Here is a 22,047-nt window from a genome sequence, read left to right as displayed (position 1 = left end):
CTCCGGAGCGCCCTCTAGTGGGCTTTCATGCAGCCAACTTTCAGTTGGCTGCATGAAATAGTTTTTTTTTTATTAAAAAAAAACCCTCCCGCAGCCTGCCTGGCGATCTTAATAGAACGCCAGGCAGGTTAAGTAGCTAGAGATGTCTCAAAGTATTAGGTAGCTAGAGATGCCCCCGGCTGAAGGGACAACTTGTCAGTGGAATGCTGAGAGCCGGGTCAGTAACCTGTCATTTAAACTCTGCTTGGAACTCTGTATAGGGAAGGAGGGAGGCACTGGGGGAGGGGAGTGAGCCACCTTTCCATCATTAGCGCCTGTAGGCACGTGCCTACAGTGCCTTATGGAAAATCCGGTCCTGGTGCAAAGTATGTGTGATGCTGAGCAGAAATCTGCTTTTAATATTTGTGTAAGCCGACACAATAAAGCTTTTTTATCTGTTGAAATGTGTTGCCGAACTATCCATCTACTTTTTTCAGATATCCATGGACTGTTTCCTCTTGTCCTTGAGCACACATTTTAAAAAGACAGTTTACAGTGCCCAAAACCCAGGAGCCGAGCACTGGGTCATCTTGTACAATATGCTTTGCAGTGCCTGCCACTGTTCTCTTATATGATATACAGTAATTGGTAAATATTGACCATGTTGATACCAATGATGAATGTCAAACATTGCTGCCTGTGTCCGAGGCCACTCACCCCCCTGAAGTTGCTGCCTTGCGTACATTTGTTAAGTTGGGTGTCAGGCATAGCTGATAGCCTATTGGTAAATTGTTGTTATGGACATTCTTCTATGACTGTAACTGCAACTTTACATTCATTTGAGTGTTTGTTGCTCTTCCCAGTCATTCCATTTGGCTATTTCTGCATCCTAATTTAGAAGTTCATTGTCCTCCCTGCAAAAAACCCTTTCTGATGCCTAAACTTAACCCTGCCATGTACATTTCTAAATTTCTTCCTAATACGTAGACGCAGTAGCAGTAGCATAGCAATGCAATAGTAAAATGTAAATGTAAAAGTATTTGTAGTTTTTAAGAAAATCAATTTCAAAGTTATAATAGGGAAAATATTTTTTAAATGTGGTTCGATGACAGATTATGTATCTACTCATCGGTAATGAAAATGTACATGTATCCCCAGAAACAGCAGTGAATTACCTGCTGGAGTATCCTGGTGGTCAATACAATATGCAGTGCATAATGATCACCAGGAAACCTTGGGGCAAGTAGCAACACAGCTAATGTTTGCAGTATAGTTGCAATACTTCTGTATAAGGATTACTGGCAAATATACCTATAGCCTCTTTAACCCCAAGCAGGCTGGTATGGGCAGAATGTGAAGCCCGGACAGCGTGGAGCTCCACGCTTTGAGTGATGCCAGCCCACATGGTCCATGATGGGGGAGGGGGGGCTCTAGCAGAGAGGGGCGGTAAAGCTTTCCCCTCTCCCCATAAAGCCCTTGTCCACACTATTGGACAAGAGGCTTATCCCCACCTCCAGTGCTCAACAGAAGGTGGGGTCTAGATCCTGGGAAGGGGGGTTCATGGTGGCATCTGGGGGTCACCTTTATAAAAAAAGCACCCCAGATGCCCCGCCCCCAGGAAAAAAATGAGTATACAGGTACTGAAGTACCCCTGACCCAATTCATCAAAGTGAAAGAAAAATGCAACCATGGAAATAATTTAAATTTTCTTATTTAACCATAAATACTTACTTATAATCAATGTTCCCATGTCAATATCCTCAGAAATTATCCCATGCCAATATCCTCTTGATACTTGATTGAAGATCCCCGACAACGTCTGCACACATCCCTCTACATCCCAGACACTTGCTATACTAAAATATAGAAAGCGTCGGCAAAGAATCTTTAAAGTGTACTTGAAAGGAAAAAAGTACCCCTGGGGTACTTACCTCGGGGGGAGGAAGCCTCTGGATCCTAAAGATGCTTCTCCATGCCCTTCAGCAGGGGGAATCCAGCGCTGGGACCTCCAAAAAGTTCGCCAACAAGGCTTGTCAGTGATGCTCAAAGGTGCAGTAGCATTCCAATGGGCTTTGGTGGAAATAGCCAAACCTGACCAGGTCTGCTCTGCTGTGCAGGCCCATCTATCTCTGCCGGCGAGGTTTTACCTAGATCCACATAATGCAATGCCAGCCTAGCCCAGTGTACTCCATAGTGAAACATATATCATTAGCATGTAAGGCTAAGGTAGAAAATAAACAAAAGTTTGCTTTCTTAAAACAGAAAGAATTTGTGATACTTCAGGTTGGAGTGAGCTTGAGATGTCTCCCAGAGCATCGCTGCTGACTATGCAAATTAACCATTGTTACCCTTATCATTATTATTATTATTTAGTATTTATATAGCGCCGACATATTCCGCAGCGCTGTACAGAGTATATATTTTTTTTTGTCACTTAACTGTCCCTCTGAGGGGCTCACAATCTAATCCCTACTATAGTACTATGTCTGTGTATGTATTGTGTAGTGCCTGTATCCTAGTCTAGGGCCAATTTTAGGGTGAAGCCAATTAACTTATCTGTATGTTTTGGGGATGTGGGAGGAAACCAGAGTACCTGGAGGAAACCCACACAGACACGGGAAGAACATACAAACTCCTTGCAGTTGTTGACCTGGCTGGGATTCGAACCAGGGACCCAGCGCTGCAAGGCGAGAGCGCTAACCACTATGCCACCGTGCTGCCCTTAGAAGCTAAACACTCCTCCAGATCTGTTGGAATGCAATGATGTGTCAGCTTGTTAATTTGTACAGAGCCATAACTGACTGTTGTATTTTTCAACTGTAAAAACTTTGTTGGTTTGGGCTTGTAAATATGGCCCCCAGCTGTATAATAACTATTATAAAGACCAAATGTATAAATAAACATTTATTATCAGAAAAAAAAAAAAAAAAAAAAAAATATTTGTACAGAGCCATAATAATCCAACATGCATACAGACTGTTTCAGATTGTTTGATCCTCATCAGTGCATGGCATGGATTAATTTGGCTCTATGGATGGAGTAGGGCTTGTAACACCGAGAGGTACAGACTAACCAGCAAGCTCATGGTAACAATGGTTAATTTGCATATATTCAGCAGTGATGCACTGGGAGACATCTCAAGCTCACTCCAACCTGAATTATCGCAAATTCTTTCTTTTTTAAGAAAGCAATCTTTTGTTTTTCTTATCATTTTAGTAAGGGGGCTTTTAGGACCATTGTAGCCCCTTATACACTCCAATGAGTTCTGGGTCACCATGAGCTTGCTGGTTAGTAGAAAATAAAGTAGTTACATTTCTTTTTCAATAAGCAAAGAGCAAAGTACAAATGCACATTAGCTAGTGTACCTAGTGTGATAAATTCAGTAACTGAGCAGGTCATTGGTTGCTACGGGTTTCTGCCCTTTGCACTGTCTAAATAAACATTACCTGCTTTTCGATTTTATTGTTCCATGTTATAAAAATAAAATAAGCATGTTATTAGAAATGGAACCAGAAAACTCTGTCCCGCATCATATATTAAAACCACTGTATTATTTCCCCACCGGCCTTCATGCCGTGCGTTAATAAATTATAGGCCAGAAGAGTGTCGAAAAATCAATGCCAAATAATATCTGCCTGCACAAAAGCAATGTTTCAGCGGAGAAGAGAATTCTGAAGTATTTTACTGCACCAGCCAGATAAAAGTTACTTAGGGCAATCATTTGGATGAGAGCGAAGTCACCAGCAACATCTTCCAGGAAATAGGAGAAAAATGAGGATCAGCACTATTTTATCTCATGGAAGGCATGCATCACCTTTTTTTTATCAGCCAGCAGTAGAATCATGAATTTGTGTGACTGCTGGAGCCAGCACCTCTATAACACTTCTGTAACACTGAGGTGTCTGCTTACTAAGCAGCATTTTTTGCTTTGCCAGCCATCACATTGTGTAACTGTATCAGACCTTTTTCTCTCCAGTATGAATAATGATTTTTTTTCCAATGTTTAAGTGACACAATTCCTCCACTGCGCTGTAAAATTAATAAAGCCTGTAAAATTAATAAAGCCTCTGTGGACTTGTAACTGACAGTGGAGGCAGCACCAACCTCTGCTAGAATGTCAGCGGCTTTCTTCATATCCTAATTGCTCTCCACAGAAACATTATGCACAACAGCTTTGGGAGAAAACAATTTATTTTAGCTATGGATAGTGTGAAAAGGGGTTGAATTATCTTTTAGTTTTTTACTATTATTTGTGTGCCCTTCTGAGAGAATTTTCATCACTACCTGTTCTGACAGGAATTCATATACTACTTTGCTGTTTGAATAGATTAGACATTAAATAGAACCCGAGGTGGGGTTCTAAGAACAAAATCTCCATACAGAGGCTGGCTCTGCCTATAGAGCCCAGCCTCTGTTGCTATTTAGATTCCCCCTAAGTACCCCCTAAGTTTGCAGACACAGAGCGTGTCACAGCGGAATGTATTTACCTCCATAATGCCAGTCTCGCCGCTCCCCCCGCCTCCTGCATCGCTCCGGTCCCCGCCCACGCCCGCAGATTGCAACTTGTGACAAAAAATAAAATCTTCTATGAACTCATCATACACCTAACGGAATACCTTGGGGTGTCTTCTTTCTAAAATGGGGTCACTTGGTGGGGTTCCTATACTGCCCTGGGATTTTAGGGGCCCAAAGCCGTGAGGAGTAGTCTGGAAACCAAATGCCTCAAAATACCTGTTCAGTGGTATAAGCATCTGCAAATTTTGATGACAGGTGGTCTATGAGGGGCCGAATTTTGTGGAACATAAGCAGGGTGGCCTCTTAGATTGACAGGTTGTATTGGCACTGAAGTGCAGGAAGCGCAGGATGTTCTCAAATCGTGACCTGGACATGGCAACAGAGAACATGGGCATGTGATGTATTGGGTGTGTAGACCAATAAGACCGGAAAACATTCTTTTTGACTAGACCCATGCTAAGGAGAAGGCCCCAAAAAATGTTACGTTCGGAAACTTGGAGTGGTTTCCACCGATAAGGCTGGGCATGGTAGCTTCTTGGATTGGCGGTTGCATATTGTGTGGCATAACGGTTGGTCTCAGCGACAATTAAGTCGTAGAGACCAGCAGTGATCAGAAAAAAAAATTCTGTCACTGCAGTGGGACGGGTGAGGGTTTGACCAGGTGATCAGAAGCCCGCAGGGGGCAGATTAGGGCCTGATATGATGGATAGGAGTGCTAGGGGTGACAGGAGGTGATTGATGGGTGTCTCAGGGGGTGATTAGAGGGGAGAATAGAAGCAAACAATGCGCTGGGGAGGTGATCGGAAGGGAGTCTGAGGGGGATCTGAGGGTTTGGCCGAGTGATCAGGAGTAGTGTTGGGCGAACACCTGGATGTTCGGGTTCGGGAACGTTCGCCGAACATGGCCGCGATGTTCGGCATGTTCGGGCCGAACCCCGAACTTCCCGAACATCCTGCTTTTGGGGGCCCTATGAGGTTGCAGGCATAAGGGGGGAGCATGCCCCGATCGCGGGGGGGGGGGGTCGGAAATTCCCCCCACCCCCTCCGCTAGCGCTCCCCCCTCTGCCCGCTTCCCCATACAAAAGTTTAAGGAAAGTAAAATAGTACCGGTGGTAGTGGCTGGCAGTGGCACTGTGAAGTGAGTGAGGAGGAGGAGTCCGGAGAGTGACGCGTTGAGGGAGGCCAGGCAGCGGGCGGTTCAGCGGTAGTACCCTTGTGGTACTTCCGCCCTTTCTCTGACCTCACGTCCTCTGCGTGATGACGCATACGAGGGTACGCGTGACGCGTACCCTCGTATGCAGAGGACGTGAGGTCAGAGAAAGGGCGGAAGTACCACAAGGGTACTACCGCTGAACCGCCCGCTGCCTGGCCTCCCTCAACGAGTGAGGACTCCTCCTCCTCACTCACTTCACAGTGCCACTGCCAGCCACTACCACCGGTACTATTTTACTTTCCTTAAACTTTTGTATGGGGAAGCGGGCAGAGGGGGGAGCGCTAGCGGAGGGAGTGGGGGGAATTTCCGACCCCCCCCCCCCCGCGATCGGGGCATGCTCCCCCCTTATGCCTGCGACCCCATAGGGGGGCCGTAATCGGCCGAACAGGGCCCTGTTCGGGCGAACAGGGGCCCTGTTCGGCCAGGCATTGAGCCGTTCGGGCAAACCCGAACAGTTTGGCCGAACACCACCAGGTGTTCGGCCGAACTCGAACATCACCCAAACAGGGTGATGTTCTGCAGAACCCGAACAGTGGCGAACACTGTTCGCCCAACACTAATCAGGAGCCCACACGGGGCAAATTAGGGCCTGATCTGATAGGTAGGTGTGCTAGGGGGTGACAGGTGGTGACAGGAGGTGATTGATGGGTGTCAATCACAAAGCTGGTTTTAGACTTTTTCCGTCTCTAGGCCAACATTCTTGTGGCTTCCCTTTCAGGTATAGAAGCCAAATCAATGTGCAGACCCCTCTTTCATGTGTAACATTCATGTACAGCTATCCCTCTCTTTCATGTACAGCTCCCCTGAGCAGCTGCTCCCCTCTTCCATGTGTAACATTCATGTACATGTGTCCCTCTCTTTCATGTACAGCTCCCCTGAGCAGCTGCTCCCCTCTTCCATGTGTAACATTCATGTACAGCTATCCCTCTCTTTCATGTACAGCTCCCCTGAGCAGCTGCTCCCCTCTTTCATGTGTAACATTCATGTACATGTGTCCCTCTCTTTCATGTACAGCTCCCCTGAGCAGCTGCTCCCCTCTTCCATGTGTAACATTCATGTACAGCTATCCCTCTCTTTCATGTACAGCTCCCCTGAGCAGCTGCTCCCCTCTTCCATGTGTAACATTCATGTACAGGTGTCCCTCTCTTTCATGTACAGCTCCCCTGAGCAGCTGCTCCCCTCTACCATGTGTAACATTCATGTACAGCTATCCCTCTCTTTCATGTACAGCTCCCCTGAGCAGCTGCTCCCCTCTTCCATGTGTTGCTCCGCATTTGTAGTTTCCGTTTCCATATGCAGCAGTCCATCTGCCAGCTTCAGGTCCCCCATTGGGCAGCAGCCACCCAAAGCCCGGGACATTGTGTCTTTTCCAGAAATCCATCCCTGAAATTAAACGGTACCTTCAAGACACTGGAAATCTAGTTTGCACTCTTTCACTGCAGCCCTGGAGTCCTAGGTCCAAATACCAGTCAGGACTCTATCTGAAGGAAGATTGTATGCTCTCTCTATGTTCCCTTTTCCAATTATAACACAAAAGAAGGTAGATTATTTGGCTTTAAGAGGAACTTTAGTGAAAAGGGGTAAAAAATAAATCATACATTGCAACCTGAGCAGCTAAAAAATAGAAAAGCGTTAAAGAATGATTGATATTTGCCATGCAATTTGTTCATGTTGTTTGATCCACAATGAGCCTGCATGTCATCATCTTTACTACTGGCAGACTAGAAAAAACTAGACAGCACCAATTGCCATTATTTATAACCATACCCACTAAAATTGCAATAGGCTAAACGGTTGTTTTTTTATAGTCATATATATACGAACAGAGGCAAATACTGGTTGCTTGGCATTTGAAAACAGCTGTTATTTGCCAGTATGCAGCAAGGCCCACAGACAGGAAACTGTCAGGACCTAGATCTTGACATCACACTGTGGGATGGGTTTCGCCACGATATCTGCCATACAGACCCCCCTTTTGTGAATATGTAAAGATTTCTCATGGGAAAGGAGGTATCAGCTACTAATTGGAATGAAGTTCAATCCTTAGTTACCGTTCCTCTATAAATTACACCTGAAGTGAGAGGGATATGGAGGCTTCCATATTTATTTCCATTTAAACAGTACCAGTTGCCTGGCAGTCCTGCTGATCTTTCTGGCTTCAGTAATTTGTGAATCACACACCTGAAACCAGCACGTGGCTAACCCAGTCAGACTTCAGTCAGAAACACCTGGTCTGCAAGCTTGTTCAGGATCAATGCCTAAAAGTATTAAAGGAAGATGATTAGCATGACAGCCGGGTAATTTGCACTGTTTAAAAGGAAATGAATATGTCAGCCTCCATATCCCTCTAATTTCAGGCGTGCTTTAAATGGAACCTGAGGGGAGAGGGAAATAGAGGCTGATATACAGTATGTATTTCCTTTACACAATGCAAGTTGCCTGGCAGTCCTGCTAATCCTCTGCCTTTATTACTTTTAGCCACAGACCCTGACATGCAGATCAGATGTTTCTGACAAAAAGCTGCACGTTTGTTTCAGATGGGTGACTCAAACACTACTGCAGTCAAAGGCAACTTGTATTGTTTATAAGGAAATACATATGGCAGCCTCCATATCACTCACCGCAGGTTCCCTTCAATTCAATTCCAGGCCTACCTTTGTAATGAGACCCACCATTAGTGATGTGAACTATTGAATGCAGAAAATGTTTCTCATTAAATCCATTTTATTAAAGTTTTTAAAGGTTAACTGAAGGAAAAAGAATATGGAGGCTGCCATTAGTCTGGCAGCCCCGCTGATCTATTTGACTTGAGGTAGTGTCTGAAAAACATCAGAAACAAGCATGCAGCTAATCTTATCAGATCTGGCAATAATGTCAGAAACACCTGATCTCATGCATGCTTGTTCAGGGTCTATGGCTAAAAGTATAAAGCCCAATCTACACGATACGATTCTTTGTGCAATTCGATTACGATTCTATTTACGATTCGATTACGATTCTATTTACGATTCGATTAAATCCGACATGTTCGATCGGGATTCAATTTGATTCAGTTCGATTTGCAATTGCAAAACAATGGCAAATCGAATTGTATCGAATCAAATCCTGATCGGACATGTCGGATTAATCGTATCGTAAATAGAATCGTAATCGAATCGCACAAAGACTCGTATCGTGTAGATGGGGCTTGATCGAATCTGCTGTGATATTGTTGCACAAACGCTGACAGAATGATCGATTTCCGTACGAAATCAATCGTTCCCGTCGATTCCCGTCAATCCGTCCATGCGGAAGATTTTGCTTGATCGCCGGCGGGTCGGAGTGCGTCGATAGCGGCGTTTGAATGCCTGACGACCGACGCTAGCAGCAATACATTACCTGCTCCAGCTGGCGCGTATCCCCGGTCTCCGCTGTCCCTTCTTCGTGCTCAGCTCCTCCAGCTTCACTGTACTTCCTGTCACGGCAAGAAGTTTAAACAGTACAGCGCCCTCTACTGTTTAAACTTCCTCGGACAGGATGTAAAGTGAAGCTGGAGCCCAGAGCGGAGAAGAAGACAGCAGAGAACGGGGGACTCGCGCCGTCCAAATCAGGTAATGTATGCAGGGGGGCGGCGGCAGCGGCAGCTTCACAGATGGTGAATCGATTTCATGCTGAAATCGATTCACAATCTGTTTGCAGTAAAGGCAGCCATACGATCCCTCTCTGATCAGATTCGATCAGAGAGAGATCTATCTGTTGGTCGGATCTGATGGCAAATCGACCAGTGTATGGCTACGTTTAGTTGCTCAGATATGTACATAATGCTGGGAATATACGGTTCAATTTTGAGCCATTTAGATGGCTCGATAGATAATTTCCGACATGTCCGATCTCCCGCTCGATCGTTTTGCCACTCGATTCCAGATAGCAGTGAATGGAAAAAGATAAGAAAAACGAGCGGAAGAGAATTGACTGCAGATCCCAGAGGCGAAACGATCGAACGGGAGAATTGAGCAGCAAAAATGAGCCGTGTATGCCCAGCATAAAACTTAAGAGGAGCAACTGTGATTGGAACAGTGACAGGAGATTTGAGTCCAAAATAAGGACTGTCTCTCCAAAAAAGGTATAACTGGAAGCTATGAGAATGTAGTTGTAAAATATAAGGCTTGGTACACAGTGAGCCACATCACAAATAGCCTGCTTGAACAGACAGCTCAATGTCCACTCCAATGGTGTTTTTCATGTCTAGACAGGACCAGATTTACCATAAGGGACTGTAGGCACTTGCCTACAGGCGCCTGATGATGGAAAGGCGGCTCATTCTCTCTCCTTCCTTATGATGAATCCTATTGAGAACATAGCTTCCAACTGTCCCATTTGTGGAGGGATAGTCCCTCTTTGGGAACCCAATCCTACTGTCCCTCTTTCTTCCTCATTTGTCCCTCTTTCAGGGAGCAGCTCCAGCACAAGGGACTCAGCTGCTGGGAGAGGGACTTGACTCCTCTCTCTCTCTCCTCGGGTTTCCCTCCATGCTCCCTCCTCCTTTGAAAGAGATGTCAGACAGTGGTGGTGGGAAGTTGGCAATAAGGGCTGGTGCACACCAAAAACCGCAAGCAGATCCGCAAAACGCTAGCAGATTTTTAAACGCTTTTTTTTATTTTTATGAGGCGTTTTGCTAGCGTTTTGTGGATTGCTGCTGCGGTTTTCAGTATAGTAGATTTCATATATTGTTACAGTAAAGCTGTTACTGAACAGCTTCTGTAACAAAAACGCCTGCAAAACCGCTCTGAACAGGCGTTTTTCAGAGCGGTTTGCGTTTTTCCTATACTTAACATTGAGGCAGAAACGCATCCGAAATCCAAAAAATGCCTCACCCAGGCATTTTTCGTTTCTGCAAAACGCCTGCCGCTCTGGTGTGCACCACCCCATTGAGATACATTGACCAAGCAGATCCGCAGCCGCAAGCGGATCTGAAAACGCCCAAAAAGCCGCTCGGTGTGCACCAGCCCTGACTTACCTTCTGGGTTTTGAGTTGCATGTACCGGAAGCGATCAAACGGATCCATTCCAGACTGACAGTGTGAGCAGATCTCATTAATAATATAGTGTGAACTGAGGCTAACATTTATTGCCTTATCAAACAGATTAAATATCAACAGCAAGTTTTCTAGGCAATTCAGGCCTATTTGCCTTTGTCTAGCATGGTGTAATACAGACACCTAAAACAGTCTTCCACTCTGCTTTAGTTGAGAGATTTAGAAATAATTCTAGCTGGAGGATCAGTATTACAGCAAAGAAATTTGCATTTTAATTACGGATGTACTTAAACACCATTGACTAGGAGTACTTTACCAAGGTACTTGGCATTAAAATATGCTTGTTCAAAATGTTGAATTGTAGAATTCAGAATTATGAATACTAATTATGATTATAAACACCATTTTATCTGAGTAACATAAGAGGCATTGATGTTAAAGAGGAGGGGGAAAAAATCACCTCCACACTTATGACAGAATCATCTGAATCATCTCAACAGAGCTGCATCAACAAGACAACAAGTAAGGCCCTTACCCACTATGCGATTTCTACAACGATTTTTCCAAAGACCAGTGATTTTTTGATTGAAGAGCAATTGTTTATGTGATCTCACAACATGGGTACAGGCACACGATTACGCAAGCGACATTTGGCGATGTGCGGTGATATCGACCATAACGGCGGATTAGATCTTTAACATCCCTGATGACTCCGGTGCAAAGAGCTAGTTTGATTTCTTTTTCTCGCCCAATACGTGACTTTGCTTGTACTTCTCTGGCAGGGGAACGCACGTCATCGAGGGACGTCACTGGGATCCATCTTTCTCCGTCATCGGTTGAGTAATCAGCTTGAGACATCAGCTCTGGCCACAGCAGCAGGGGGCCTTAGCTTTACTACAGGGTTGATAGCTTGGTTTCATTACAGATGGTGGCCATGGCCAATAGCAGCGTTAGGGAAACATTATAATTGGGTAGAACCAGTTAGATTTGGGGGGCCAGAAAGGAAACTGAAAGAGCATTGCTATATTGCATTTACCAATACACTAGTATTTGGCTGTGTGATGCTGTATATGCCATCAGTCACCCAATCCTAACTGATGTCCTTAAATGTTGTTTCTGATTAACTACTTCTTGGTACCTCCCCCTCCCCCGACATGTTGCTTCCAGGATCGGCTAAGTGCCGAGAAGATAACAATAATAATAATAACATTTCTATACGCTTTTCTCCCATAGGACTCAAAGCACTTAGGCTCTCTCAGATTGGTGGTCGGATGCAGTATTAACACAGAGGATAAAAATATATTTCAGCAAATGCCAAACTGAACAGGTGGGTTTTCAGTCTGGATTTACGCACATCTAGAGATGGAGCTGTCCTGACTGCTGAGGTAAGGAGTTCAGGATCAAAACAAAGCGGTTGAGCAAAAGATGTTTAATGGCGGTAAGCGATAGTACCAGCGCAGACACAGGGCGACTGCAGGGGGCTGGTAGAAACCCCAGGTAAGTAAACCTGCCTTTGTTGTATGCCTTAAAGAGGAACTCCAGTGAAAATAATGTAATAAAAAAAGCTTCATTTTTACAATAATTATGTATAAATGATTTAGTCAGTGTTTGCCCATTGTAAAATCTTTTAAATCCCTGATTTACATTCTGACATTTATTACATGGTGACATTTTTACTGTTGGCAGGTGATGTAGCTGCTGCATGGTTTTTTTTTTTGGCAGTTGGAAACAGCTGTAAACAGCTATTTCCCACAATGCAATGAGGTTCACAGACAGGAAACTGCCAAGAGTATGTACGTTTCTTGTTTCTTGTGGGAGGGGTTACACCCCAATATCAGCCATACAGCACCCCCTGATGGTCTGTTTGTGAAAAGGAATAGATTTCTCATGTAAAAGGGGGTATCGGCTACTGATTGGGATAAAGTTCAATTCTTGGTCGGAGTTTCTCTTTAAAGCGGATCCGAGATGAAAAACTAACTAGAACAAGTAACTTGTCTATATATCTTATCGAAAGTTTAGATAGTTTACACAGCCAATCTAGCTGAAAACAGCTTTAATAGAATATGATTATTTCTTCCTGTGATGGAATGAGGGCAGCCATGTTGTTTGTAAACATTACACAGAGGCAGGCTTATCTGCATCTTGAGCAAAAAAACCTAATCCCCCCTCCTCCTCCCCTCTGCCTCTAAAATCTCTGGCTAGTAATACCTACCCCTCCTCCTGCCCAGACTGAGCTCCCAATTGCCCTTGCTACTGTCTGAAAGTGCCTTGGCTCTTTAAAAACCTGTGGGCATGGCTTGTTTAGTTTATAGGGAATTAGAGTATTAAAACAAAAACGTATTTGGCTTGAGGAATGCCCTATAAACAATAGGAAAGGAACACATATGCAAACATTTATGCAATGAGTAAAAGTTCATCTCGGATCCACTTTAACCACCTTAGCGGTATGGACGAGCTCAGCTCGTCCATTACCGCCAGAGGGTGCCGCTCAGGCCCTGCTGGGCCGATTTTGATCAAATAAAGAGCAGCACACGCAGCCGGCACTTTGCCAGCCGCGTGTGCTGCCCGATCGCCGCCGCTCTGCGGCGATCCGCCGCGAGCAGCGGCGAAAGAGGGTCCCCCCAGCCGCCTGAGCCCTGCGCAGCCGGAACAAATAGTTCCGGCCAGCGCTAAGGGCTGGATCGGAGGCGGCTGACGTCAGGACGTCGGCTGACGTCCATGACGTCACTCCGCTCGTCGCCATGGCGACAGGAGAAGCCAAACACGGAAGGCTGCTCATTGCGGCCTTCCGTGTTACTTTTGGCCGCCAGAGGCGATCAGAAGAACGCCTCCGGAGCACCATCTAGTGGGCTTTCATGCAGCCAACTTTCAGTTGGCTGCATGAAATAGTTTATTTTTTATTTAGAAAAAACCCTCATGCAAATGCCCTGGCGATCTTAATAGAACGCCAGGGTGGTTAAGTATCCCTTTAATTCCTTACTGACACCTAAGGACAGAAAACGGGAAATACAACACTTCATTAAAAAATACAGATAAGTTGCAAAGCCTATAAGAGTATTCAGTCCCTTTCAACGTTTTTATGTTATTTTCCTAGTAGTAGTATGTTGTACTGGGTTAGCCATGGATAGCAGTAAACAGAAGATGGATAGTTGTTGCAGGCGATACTTTTTATTGGCTAACTGAATAAATTCACAGATGCAAGCTTTTGGGAAATTTTAAATTGTCTTCTTCAGGCAATGTTTTATCTAACATCACCTGTAAAATGGAATTTAAACCTTCCTGAAAGCTTACATTTGTAAATCTATTTAGTTCGGCTATAAAAGATATCACCAGCTAGCTACAACTATCCTTTTTCTTTCTGTTATTCCACAAAGCATTCAAATATTTATTATTTACACTAATCAACACGATGTTATTTATTCAGATCTGTGCAAATTGATTTAAATAAAAAATAAAGAAAAATCGAAAACACAAAAATGACTGACTGCATAAGTGTTTACTCCCTTTAAGTAAGGCTAAGTTTACAGTGGATATTGCGTTGTTTGCCTGTAACAGCAAGACTGCAATGCAGTGGAATGGGGAAAATGGCCCTGCATGTTATTCATTGCGTGGCATATAGTGAAGCATACAGTCAATGAAAAGTAAGCTTCACTGTTACTTTTAACACACACGTTATGTGGTAACGCACTGGAAACTTCCCATAGGTGGTGCATTACAGGGTGGCAAGCCAGGTTAAAGGACACCTGAACTGAGAGGGATATGGAGGCTGATATAATTATTTCCTGTTTAACAATACCAGTTCCCTGGCAGCCCTGCTGATCTCTTTGGCTGCAGTAGTATCTGAATCACACACCTGAAACAAGCATGAAGCTAGTCCAGTCAGAATAATTTAATCTGCATACTTGTTCATGGTCAGTGGCTAAAAGTATTAGAGGCAGAGGATCAGCAGGACAGCCAGACAATGTGCATTGTTTAAAAGGAAATACATTTGCCAGCCTCCTCATGTCTCTCACCTTAGGTTCCCTTTAAAATGTGGCTGTTATGCCGCACCGTAACGCCCCATTGTTAATTAAAGCCTAGGAATGGGGTCAAGCAGGTGCTGAGTCTTCCAGATCTTGCTAATGGCCGTTCTGTGGTTTTGAATACATTTTAGTAGAGTACCTGTTAAATTTGGCGCCTGTTCTTGCTGCTAGATAGAATCCTGGTAGTGTTACCAGTGTTCTACTATCAGCTTCTCTTAGCTATACCACACACTAACTTCCCACCTATTCCTATCACTAACCCTCCAACCCAGGCCTAACACTAGTCACCCCCCCACCCCACCTACGCCTAACAATCGCCACCACCCTACCTTCACCTAATGCTAAAACCAACCCTAACCCAACTAGCCCCCACCCACCAACACTAATGCTAAAACCAACACTAACCCAACTAGCCCCCCACCCACCAACACTAATGCTGAAACCAACACTAACCCAACTAGCCCCCCACTCACCAACACTAATGCTGAAACCAACACTAACCCAACTAGCCCCTCCACCCACCAACACTAACATCCCCCCTACACCTAATACCAACTGAGCTGATAGCCATGCGACACGCCACGGCCGATCTGCTATTCAACTATATGATAGTCGAACCCTGGCTAGCGATTGTCCACTCTCATCACACAATATAATATCTGCTCCTCAACTACATATTAGTCAAACTGAAATTTGTTGAAATGTCAGTGCAGAAGAGAGGAATCTGGAACATATATAAAATAAATATATTAAAAATATAAACATCATATACTTGATTCCCAGACACTCTTTCCCTGCACTATGTAGACAAACATTTTATAACAGAGAAGGAAAGGAACAAGTTAGACCCATATTATTCAAGCAGGCATCAGTGTACTCTCTTGCTAGTTTTTTTTTTTTGTTAGTTTAGCAATGCAGAGTAAAAGCTTATACTGTACACACAGGCAGGGGCATAACTATAAACCATGGGGCCCCCCAGTAAATCTTCTATGCCCCCCCATGTTCACACCCTACCACTTGACAAACCCTTGTGACCCTCACAACCTGGAGGCCCATCTTGTAAGAGTCATAAAACTAGTGTGGACTTTGTAATCTTCCCACTCATAACAAATGAAGCCACAAAAATACCTGATCTGAAGGATGGACCCCTTTATCAGAGGGAGTGAAGTAGTACTTGGGGCCCCCTTACAGCTCTGTGCCCCCCTGCAGGGGCAACTCCCCTGTAGTTACACCCCTGCACACAGGGGCTGACATTCTAGTACTATAAAACTGTACTAAAATTTGAACCCGCCCTTTAGGGCAGCCCCTCCTTCAACATCTTCAAGAAGGCCCTCAAAACGCACGTTTTCACTCTAGCCTACCACCCCTCACTGGTGCTCTAAACCCGCAGGCGCAGCTGAACTCTGGTCCCCTACCCTTCATGTTCTTACCTCTCCCTCTAGATTGTAAGCCTTTGGCAGGGTCTTCCTCCTTGTGTCTCCTACCTGTTCATGCACCTCCATTACTGTACACCCATGCTATGGATCTGAGTGAACTCGACTGGCCTAATCTCCATCCAGTGACTAACTAAGCATTACCTTGTACTCATACTGTGCTGCGTGACCTTTGTTTCCTTGTATTCCTGTATTGTCTTATTGCTGTATGTCACCCCTAAATATTGTCTGTAACCTTAACTAATGTCCAGTGCTGTGCAATATGTTGGCGCTTTATAAATATGATCAATAAATAAAATTGCAATTATTATTATTGATTTATAAAGCATCAACATATTAGTGGAGCTTTACAAAGTAAGAAACAAACATGGGGTACATAATAATAAAGACAATGATATACACCAATATACAAAATACAGGATCAATACAAAATTCAGAATTGGTAATTACAGTTAAAAAAGTGACATGATGAAAATAAAATGTATAATAAATTCCAAGACATAAATGGCGAGAGAGCCCTGCCCTTGTGAGCTTACAATCAAAAGGAAGAACATTGCAAGAACATTACAGTATTGATAGGGCCCACCCCATTTAAGACATTTTACGCACCTTCCGCACCTTAGGGAATTTTACATTTTATGCACCTTAGGGAATGTATACAAAAAGTTGAGGGAAATGCCGTGTGTGCTTTATGGAAGCATAATTACATTTGTAACAGGTAGCCAGCTCCCGTAAGTCAGCAAAATGTCAGATCTACTTTTTTCTATACTGTTGCTCCAATCTTCTGCTCTTTGCCTCATGATTTACATCCCCGAATCATGGGTGAAATTGTGTAAAGCTATGAATAATCACATTTCTTCTTACTTGCAGGTGTGAAAGGCCCAGCGTGTTAGCGGCACTAGAGGAAAAGTCTGCTGTTAGGAAATTGTGGTCTCTTGCATCCCTGGCCTGGAGCTGCTACGTGCTAGACCTCGCTTGTATCTTCTGGACTTGCATGGAAAACGCTCGTTGGGTAGTGTGAATGCTTTCCTTTTTAAAGAGTGATTTTTACTGTATGTACAATAAACAATCGTAATGTCTATATTTAAATGTTTATGGAAGCCATCTTGGAGGATTTAGTAATGTTAGCGTTAGCTGAACGTGCAATTTGTAATGTTTGCTTGCAAAATCACCGCAGGGCTGGTTTTTTCCTTTCTCATATAAGGTCAGAACTTTGGCTTCATTTAGAATCTACCTCATGCGGGTGTATCAAAACCAGAGCAGGGGAAAATCTGAGCTTCGCCCAGTAACTAGGGCAGATTTAATAGAGGTGTCTGGCTAAACTTCGTACAGAGCTCCAACCGCCAGTTTATGAGGGAAAATCCAAGTAAATATCACAGACCGCTTTGTGAGTTAAAGGGGATTCCTCTATTATATGACCAAAATAGATCACATTTGTAACACTCATTTTTATTGATATTGTTAAAGGATGCAATCAACCAGATAACATCATTAAAGCAAACCAAGTCCAGACAACAGCCCATATGCAATTAACTTTCTCTTGGAGATAACTTTTATCTTCTCTTTTAACATCTTGGCAACTATTGTGTCCTCCTGCAAGGCTTCAGTGGTCACTTCTTGTAACATCTGAGTGGTTCCTGCATCTTCCTGTAATGTGTTAGTGATCAAATCATTCCCCACTGCTCCTTCTGTCACTCCTCCTTTAACAAGTAGAGAGAATGCTAAAGTGGAAAAAAGGGCACAGGAGCCCTTATGAGAAAAAAAGGGCGCTGCCATAGGGTGCCTATTGTAAAATCTGCAATTTGCGGCTAAGGACAGAAATTTGGCCACACTGCGGCACCCACTATCGGGGCCACCCGGCACAGAAATATGCCTTTTTTGATGCAAATCACAGCTTTTATAATGGTGGAGGTGCCTGGTTAGCGGAGCACCCCCATGCAATGCTGCAGATAGGATTTCTGCAAGCCCATAGTGCCCATGATGCTATCTGGTGCTGAGATTTTCTTTCTCTCCCACTAACCATGCACCACAGAGTGCCAAAACTTACCTTGCTTCCAGTGTATCCCCGCTTTTCGGCAGAGTGGGGGTTAAGATTTGGGGGGTAGGTTTAGGTGCCCCGGGGGGAAGTTAGGGATAGGCTCTGTTGGGATATTAGGGTTAGGAACTACCAGAAAGGGGTCTAATGGCCCGCACTCATGGGAAACCAAAACTGCGTGTCGCTAGAACACGGGAGCGTGTGCGCGACAGTTCGGCGACAGCTCGTCGCCACGTCCCTCCGCATACACACTGCGGAAGAGGGACTAGTGGCGCGACGGAAGCTGTCGCTGACGTTCCCCCTCCCCGCCGGAAACTCAGTGCGCCGTCTATGGGGTTGCTGTCGCTAGTCCGCATACACACGCGGACTAGCGACAGTTGCGGCGAAGCTGCGGCGGTTCGATCGCCTGGCGACATCAGCGACGAGCGACGGTTCGGGGTGCGCGCTCGTGCAACGCCTCATACTCACGGCCGACCTGTCGCCGCAACACCCGCGTGTTGCGCGACAATTTTAGCCCGTGAGTATGGACTATTAGGGTTAGGCACCACCAGGGGGGTCCCAGGGTTAGGCATGGGCAGAGGGAGGGTTCTGTGTGAGAGTATGGATAGGTTTAGCCATAGTAAAATATTGGTAAACAGTAGAATATCGCTAATTGTAGAGATATTCTACTAGCAGCAATCCCCTGCGCCCTTTTTTTCATGTATGAAACAGAATGTAATGAAGGAAGTGCACTTTACCTTTGCCTTGTGTGCCAGGGAATCTTGTCTTGGTGCTGTTTATAGGGAAGAGTTAGAAACTTGAACATGAACTGTGCTCATATATGCTTTGCTGCATTTAAAGTTACATAGAATCTTAAAAAAGGCAATAAAATAAATATGTTCAACCCAACAAAAGTAAGTCACTACAGGAAAGACTCATTTATTTGAAAGGCTGAGTTTTCAGCCACTAGGCAGTTTTTCTGGCCAGACAAGAAAGTCCCCAACCAGCATTTCTCTGTAATTATTTTAATGTGTAAAACCTCTCCATGACATTTTGAAGATTTGTAATTTGTAATTGTAATGCAGATTCACATAAACAATATTTAAAATACATATAAAAGTAATAAAAACATACATTTCCACACTTTTTTTTTGCAATACTACTGCTGATTTCTAAATGAATCTCTGCTCATTGCCAAAACGAGGAAATAAATTTAAGTCTGGATTCTCTTAGAAGCTGTGACAAGCATGCAAAAGTAAGAAGAACACACATTGTACTTGTACAGCTATTGTACACAAAGGAAGTACATAGAAATATAGGGCTTCAAAACTGATTTACTAATCAATCATAGCATGGAGGAAGTCATTCTGAAAGAAGGTTGGCTGGGTGCCTCATTGTGTTTCAAGAAGATTTCAGACATTATCCTATGAAGTGTATTCTTGCTTAGTGTACACTCAGCAGTTTGCATACAGTGTGGATTTTAACCTCTCTTTATTCTAAGCAATGCAACATTGAATGTGTATAGGTGCATGTTTGTTTAAGAAAAACCTGCATTTTGTAAGATCTTTTGTGAAGCAGAGATAAGCTAAAGGAAGAAATGTTTTTTGCTTATCATGATCAAGTTATTTTCATTATAAATGAAAATCATAGTGGAAAACTTTAAAGTGAACCCGAGGTGAAATAAACTGATAACAATTGACAATTGAACAATTGAATCTGTCCTCCTACTCCTAAAAATGACTCTTTAGATATCTCATGGTTTTATTTCATGTACAGTATAAACATTTACAAAGTAGATTGAGTTTCCACTAGTTTTCACTAGTGCGGTGCAATTTCTTTGTGGAAAATACATAAACGAAATCACATGCGGGTGTTTGTATGCAAATTTGCATGTGTTTTCGTGTATCTTTGTAAGTATGCAAATTTAACGTTATCAGTGCATGTGTGCTTTTACATTGCTTTTACACGGAAATGTATGTGAATTCGCCTAGCAAAAACCACATGCGAATTTCCTATTAATTACATTACATGTGAATCGCACACTAGCCTTGCAATGTGCAAATTGGCTCTGATGGCTCTGCTGTGCAGATTTTTCCTGCACAGTAAAATGCTCACTTTTTCTGACAAGTGGAAACAGGCCCATTGACTATTATTGGCTACAGTGGCGTAGCTAAGGAGCTGTGGGCCCCGATGGAAGTTTTACAATGGGGCCCCCTAAGCACTCTATACATAACAATTGATACGGCGCACCAAAACCTGCCAATGGCAACTACAGTGTCTGAGGAGCAAGAAGGGAATGGAGAACAGGTTGTTAATGATTACTACTATTCAAAGTATCTATAGAAGTGATTATTATGAGCACAGGACCAATAGAAAGCTAATGCTGTAGTTGAAGGTGGGCCCTGCGGGGCCCCTCTGGCCCATGGGCCCAGATGCGGCCGCAACCTCTGCAACCCCTATTGCTACGCCCCTGATTGGCTATGCAAATCTGCGTGCAGAAAACGCATGCAGATTTGCTCTAGTGGAAACGGGCCCTGAAAGTTTTATTATCTCTGCTAAATTGCAGTGTCTAAAGCATGCCAGATTGAAAATACATGAACTATTGACCCTTTATTCTACTCCTTGCAGTCAAAATCCCAGGTATCTGCTTAAGAAAGTGTTTTATTGCTGTAATTTGTTTTCAGTGAGGGACGCTATACCCCGACTGGGTCCCGACTGAAGAAAAACTGTCAGATGCTTAGCTGGCTATTCACTCTTTCAGGCAGTATGCTTGGCACTGTATATACACATATCTATCTCATCATGTCATCTAGGGTTAGGGTACACTTTAAAGGCTGTCTGATCAGATTTGGGTAATTCTAGTATAGATTATATAAATATAATGTAAATAAATATGATGTGAAACAAGATGTTTGGAGACTTTGGAGGTGGGGCTTAGTCACCATGAGTTCCTGACCCCTGAGCAGAGCGCATAGGGGTAGATTCATAAGTTTAACCACCCTGGCGTTCTATTAAATCTGCCAGGGTGGCTGCGCAGCATTTTTAAAAAAAAAATCTTTTTAAATCATGTAGCTAGCCTAGCCCACTAGCAAAGGGCTAGCTGCGTGTTTTCTAAAAAAATTATTAAAATCGGCCCAGCGTGGCCTGTACGGCGCTCTCTGGCGGTAATGGACGAGCTGAGCTCGTCATTACCACCAAGCTGGTTAATGACAGGAGCGCCATCTCAGTGCATGCTATGCTGCGGTAGTGCAGCTAACCAGAGCCGGGACAAGGTCCTCCAGCACCCAAGGCTGAGACACCAAAGTGCGCCCCTCCATCCCTCCCACCCCAGCCGTCACACACTGATTGCTATTAGACTAAGAGGGCCACAGGGCCCACAACCTCCCCAACACCTTAATATCTAGTTATCTGGCTTGCAGTCACTGCCATGTATCCCCTTTTCTTATTTCTTGCTGCTTCATACACAATTAGGAATGACAGCTGAATGAATTGTGCGCCCCCTCCTACACTGCGCCCTGAGGCTGGAGCCTCTCCAGCCTATGCCTCGGCCCGGCCCTGCAGCTAACGTGCGCTGGTAACTTACGCTCACTCCACTACACTGAACTGAGCCCCGGCGGGTCCAATGGCTTTAGTTGACACAATTCCCGCACTTTGATTGTCCCAATAGAGACAAGTGACAGGCAGCCTACTGGGCCAATCAAAGCGCTGGAATCACATTCATTGCACACAGATGAATTTGACTTGAGGAAGTTTTTAGCAATGTATTAGCAATTTATTAACCAACAACACTATTCCGTTTCGAGGCATGAATTACCCTTCATCAGGCCTTTGCCAACAAAGTCTCCTCAGGAGTTCTTC

The 22,047-nt window shown here is 44.2% G+C and overlaps 1 long non-coding RNA gene across 2 annotated transcripts in view; it reads left to right on the top strand.

Annotated features, from left to right (window-relative positions):
- The window catches only part of LOC137544182 (uncharacterized), a 37,359-nt gene extending 20,149 nt beyond the window's left edge, over positions 1-17,210 (top strand). The window contains exons 1-3 of one of the 2 annotated variants that reach the window (XR_011025764.1): positions 7,630-7,716; positions 11,954-12,047; positions 17,046-17,210. This is a non-coding gene — a long non-coding RNA (uncharacterized lncRNA). Of the gene's footprint in view, positions 1-7,629; positions 7,717-11,953; positions 12,048-17,045 lie in introns of those variants that run through there. The other variant, XR_011025765.1, reaches the window with a different exon arrangement.
- The last annotated feature ends 4,837 nt before the right edge of the window (positions 17,211-22,047 follow it).

This window comes from Hyperolius riggenbachi, chromosome 2 (genome assembly GCF_040937935.1).
Source record: "Hyperolius riggenbachi isolate aHypRig1 chromosome 2, aHypRig1.pri, whole genome shotgun sequence".
In the NCBI taxonomy this organism is placed as follows: Eukaryota; Metazoa; Chordata; class Amphibia; order Anura; family Hyperoliidae; genus Hyperolius; species Hyperolius riggenbachi.
Note: the sequence above shows the minus strand (reverse complement) of the source record. Positions and strands in the feature narration are given on the sequence as shown.